This window comes from Electrophorus electricus, chromosome 4, assembly GCF_041902795.1.
Source record: "Electrophorus electricus isolate QZ-2024a chromosome 4, ASM4190279v1, whole genome shotgun sequence".
Classification (NCBI taxonomy): Eukaryota; Metazoa; Chordata; class Actinopteri; order Gymnotiformes; family Gymnotidae; genus Electrophorus; species Electrophorus electricus.
The window spans coordinates 28,255,001-28,260,871 of NC_137500.1; positions in this window are offsets into that span (position 1 = coordinate 28,255,001).

The following is a 5,871-nucleotide window of genomic DNA, read 5'->3' on the forward strand; positions in this document are numbered from 1 at the left end:
AGCGTCACACAGACCAGGTGCACAAACGCCTTTTGTTTCTAGTTACTCAGTTGTTAAGACTGAGATTGTGAAAATGGTTAAACATACTTGTTTCGTGTCATATTCTGAGATATTACACGCCATAATGTCCATAGTGGGAATAAGAAGCAACAAATATTAAATGATTATATGAGACTGAAAAATGTGATTTAGAGCCAACAAAGATGCATGTGAACTGAAAATTTAAATGATAATTTAATAGTTTAACTGTAATGCTGATGCAATGCTAGTGTATGGGATTTCCATCATCTCTGTCTGTGTCTATGATAATTGATTATGTGTCTATTATAATTGCTTATTGGAATAACTAATAAATCGATTGGAAAACATAAAAAACCTTCATGCAAACATCTCGATCAGAGCATCAATCTCAGCGAATTCTATAATAATAATCATCAGGGGAAAGAATCTGGCACCAAATCTGAACAGGTGAAACGTTCGTAATGGGGCATACAATCGTTTAGTCCATATACACCTGTTTAATCCATCTAATGTTTAATCCATACAACTGTTTAGTCCAGCTAATGTTTAATCCATACAACTGTTTATTCCAGCTAATGTTTAATATATACAATTGTTCAATCCAGCTAATGTTTAATCCATACAACTATTTAATACAGCTCATGTTTCATTGTGGCACATTAGTTCTTCATGCCTGTTAGTACATAAAACCCTGAAATAATCTGACATGCTGTAAACCCCTGGCAGGGCAGGTCTCTAGTCATGCACATGAGATTTATGGAACACTTATAGAAGACTTGTGGTAATTTTGACGTTAAATGAAGCCAGGAAGCGTCTTGCATGCACAAAAAGTTTCATTCAGAATTTGTTCAGAAATGTGTAAATAGAGTCTTCAGTGCAGCACCATATGTATGTTTGAACGGATAATTCTCTTACTAAGCCATCTTTGATATTTTTCCAGTGAATGACATTTGGAGTCTAAGAACTTGGGAGAGTGGGAGTGTCATGTAGAATACTTTGTGTGTGTGTGTGTGTGTGTGTGTGTGTGTGTGTGTGTGTGTGTGTGTGTTACAATGTGAGCAGTGAGGAATAAGTGTATCATAAGAGTGTCATTTTTACTGCATAATAATGTGTGTGTGAGCATGTGTGTGTTCAAAAATATGGTCATTGTGTGTGTGCTCACATTTGTGTCATCATCATTGCCCAAAGATCAGTATGTGTGTGTGTGTGTGTGTGTGTGTGTGTGTGTGTGTGTGTGTGTGTATCTGTGAGAGGTGGGAGGCAAACAGAAGGTGCCAGAACACTAGAACACTGAAATGTCTGTCAATGGGTCATTACACAAAATATCAAACACACACACACACACATACAGAGAGAGAGAGAGAGAGAGAGAGACATTATGACATCTCTGTAGCGTCTTTATACTGACTTCTGTATTACTGTACAAAATCAAAGAACTTGGAAATCGTTAATATTTTTATTAAAATCTGCATAAAGCAATAAAACATATATTTATATATATGCAGTTTTCCTGTTATTGTCACGATTAGTCCTCCCAGCTTCTGTGTTCCGTGTTTTCCCTGTCGTTTGATTTCCAACACCTGTCCCTCGCTTAGTTCATGTATTTAAACCCTGCCTTGGCTGTTCATTATGGTTGTTTACTTCATTGCTGTTCCTTGTTTATTTGAATGGTTGCGTTTCTGTGTTTGGTGGATGTATGAAGGCCCGTCTGCACTTCAAAGCCTTCGTCTATATTAGCCTGTTTTGTTATTCTAGCCTTTGTGTTTGCTAGCCTATGTTATAGCCTGCTTCCCTTCGTGTGTTTGTTTATCATGTACTCTATAATCTTCGTGTTGGCTCTATGACCCTGGACTACTCTGACTACAACTCTGGATTTGCCCTTAATAAATCTCGCTGTTCTCCGCCTTCTTACCACTCACCATTACAGTTATACTGGGTATATTTGGTCCCCACAATGAGCACAACATTACCCCCCCCCCCCCCCCCCCCCCCCACACACACACACACATTCTGCAAATACTACAAGCTGCTATATTTGCAGAACGGCACGAAGAGCTTTAATATCTTAGTGGAAATGGGATCAGGGGAAAGGGGTTCCGTGTGATTGTTTATCTTTGCTTCCTTTTTCCCTCCACTTGCCCAGACCATCTTGTCTTATTATAAAAGTCTTTATTCGGACCCGCGGACGCTCCGGAAAGAATACCTGCTGATTTAAGGCGTCAGTGCGCTTTATTTTTACTTTGTTTTTTCCTACCTATTCAGCTTAGCAACAACTAACAACTCCCACCACCTCCCTCCTGGCTGTTGTATAACAAAAACTGTTGTCAATTAATAACACGTGTGGCTGAGTGAGCAAAGGAAGAGAGAGAGAGATTAGCCTCATTATGTGTGTTGTTTTTAGAGACAAAAACAGCAGTATCAGTATTTTACAAGGTTGCTACGCCAGCCTGGTCTCACGGGCCTTTAATCAGCAGGTATTCTTCCAGGAGTGTCCACTGGTCCAGGATATTAGCACAGTTCTCTCTTTCACTAGGTTTCTAACACCAGATATCACTCATTTTACACATCATAGTGTACCTAAGGTTATGTACCAGCTCAGATGACACCTCAGGATACGCCACTGAAGGTATCTATAGCTCAGCTAACTGGTCAAATCCCCCATGTGACCGATATGCCAAATTATTTACATTGTTATTATCAAAATAACACTAACGAATGACAGCTTCAAGACAACTCTAGCTTTTAAATAATCATCATATCATTAACGACAGTAAATGTCAATGATCAGAATGTTTCATTAAACTCTGAGCTTTTTAGCACCCACAGCGGACATTTGTTTCTCAAAGCTGCAGGCAAATGTACCCCACAGTACGTACGTACGTGTGTGTGTGTGTGTGTGCGCGTGTGCGTGTGCGTGTGTGTGTGTGTGTGTGTGCGTGTGTGTGTGTGTGTGTGTTTGTGTGTGTGTGAGAGAGAGAGAGAGTGGGTGTGGGTGTCCCTGCAAAAACATGCTCAGAGGTTCAAATACTCAAACTGGACAAATATTCAAACTGGAAAGAACGAGAGAGAGAGAGAGAGAGAGAGAGAGAGAGAGAGAGAGAGAGAGAGAGAGAGAGAGAGAGAGAGAGAGAGAGAGAGAGCAGTAGCTGGTGTCATTTTGAGTTACTGTTTTTTGTTTGTCCAAACAAAGTAGGAAGAAGAGGGAATGTGACCGGGTGAGAAATAGTGACCATGGTACTCACTGAAAAGTCATAATTAGATACAGGTGACCCCTGTGAGTCTTATAGTGGGCAGTGGTGGGCATTTGGGTAGCTGTGGGGGTGGCAGAAGGTGGTGTTTGGGCCAGTAATAAAAGGTTAGATTGGATGTTGGCCACTGATCAAGCTGAGATATAGACTTCTGTAGCACAGACCCATGACATTTTACAGTCAGTTCTCTGATTTAACTCCCAATCAACAAACACACACACATAAACACAAACACACACACACACACACACACACACACACAGATACACGCTTACACCAGGGGAGGATAACACCCATGACAGAGCATCATTCCTCACTGGACACACTTACACCAGGACAATTTAGAGTAACAATCAACCTAACCTCCATGATATTGGACTATGGGAGGAACCCAGAGACCCTGGACAAAACCCACACAGACACAGAGAACATGGAAACTCCACCCGGATAGATACTCAACCCCACACAGACAGCATGGAAACTCCACCCAGATAGGGACATTAACCCACATAGACACAAAGAACATGGAAACTCCACCCAGATAGGGACTCAACCCCACACAGACACAGAGAACATAGAAACTCCACCCAGATAGAGACTCAACCCCACACAGACACAGAGAACATGGAAACTCCGCCCAGATAGGGACTCAACCCCACACAGACACAGAGAACATGGAAACTCCGCCCAGATAGGGACTCAACCCCACACAGACACAGAGAACATGGAAACTTCACCCAAATAGAGACTCAACCCCACACAGACACAGAGAACATGGAAACTCCACCCAGATAGGGACAGGAACCCAAGACCCCAGTGCTGCTGTTCAGTTCCTTTACTACAGTGATGTTAGTTGCCAGGTAGTCGCTGCATTAATGGTCCACTCATACGTCAGGGTCAGGCTTACACTGGAATTCTAGATTAGTTTGTTAATAATTACAGTGCCTGTTTATTACTTATAAATAACACATTTACTAACATATTATGAATAACATTATTAACAATAACGTGAGTAAAAGTGAATTTGAGATGTCAGAGAGAGATCTCTCTTTGTTATATTTTGATACATGCTCACATATGCTTCCTTTGATAGGGAAATCTCATATTCACATAAATACACATACACACACACACACAAGCCTGAGGCAACCCTGTGCTCAGTGATCTCATTCTTACTCCTCCATTCCACACATCAGTCTTATTTTTTGGTAACTGTTTATTTAATTATTATTCACTCCAGCTCATAGTTCTCAGAAACAGATCAAAGACCAACATGACTACTCGCTATCATTTAATTTCCATCCATCCTATTCTCCTTCCACCATCCCTGTGTGTGTGTGCGTGTGTGTGTGGGGGGGGGGGGGGGGGGGGTTGTTTGAGTAGGGAATCCCGCCCATGTGGGATTCTAATCAGCTGAGGTGTTTGGTGGAGTGTGTGAGCCACAGTGAGACCCCACAGGACAGCCGGAGGAGAGAGAGAGAGAGAGAGAGAGCGAGCGAGCAGTGGGCATACGAGGATGACGATATCTCTCTGGCACTGAGGCTCAGAGAGAAGCGGATATGTCTTTGTTCCGGACGTTTCTCCATACCAGCAGCTCACAGCCGCTGAGTGAGTGTGCGTATGTTGCTGTGTGGGAAACCTTGGCCAGTTGTATCGCCTTGTTCTTACACTCCTCTCACAAATTAGGCTTTCATTCATGCTGCTGGGTTTGTGTTTTTTCCGTCAGTATGTAAGACTCTTCCCTTTTCTTTGCCAGAGCATGTCATAGTCAGTGCCTTCTTGTGTCAGCTCAGGCGCAGGAGGGGGAGGAGCTTATTCAAGGCCCACCTCCCAGAACATGGAGTCCCTGTCCATCACCATGGCACCAGGAAGCTCCGTGACACTGAAGAGATCTGTGACACTTGGGCCTTACATTTGGAGATGAAATGTACAAATATGTACAATGTACTTATATGTGTATGTGGAACCTGCACACTGGGCCTTGCAGCTGTCAGTACACTGGTGAATAAGATGATTGGTGATCCATGACAAAGCTAATTGCCCATGGCACGCCCCTGACTTCAATAACTACTAGCTTCTATGCACAAAACTCCAGATGTTTCCCTCCCCACCTCCATAAATAGAACAGGCTGTTCTGAACTCTGAACAGATGATTATGAATGATAATAATATCAGAATCTGATTCTACTGTTATTGGAAGGCCATGCAGCACCCTGGAACTGCTCAAAACACCATTGGTCTTCCTAATTGAAACTGCTGAACTGTTAGATATTTAAGTCTGTGATTTTTGCTTTTTCTTTCAGTTTTATGATCGCTATGCTAAAAGCAGAAGCTGCAGAGGAGTTTTTCATTTAATTAGTTTACTCAGTTATGGTAAAGAAATATACAATCTTCATGATAAGGACTAGAGTTCTCCACAAACACAAACCTCTGGAGAATGGAGTGGTGACATCCACTCATGGCATGTCTGTGCTAAAGGACTCACTTCTACCTGCACTGTTTACAGCTCACCTTCTTACTCAAGACACATTTGTTTTTAAATATATATAAAAAACCACTGGTGAGTCAACTGTACAGCACAAAAAGTTTTTAACGAGTCAAC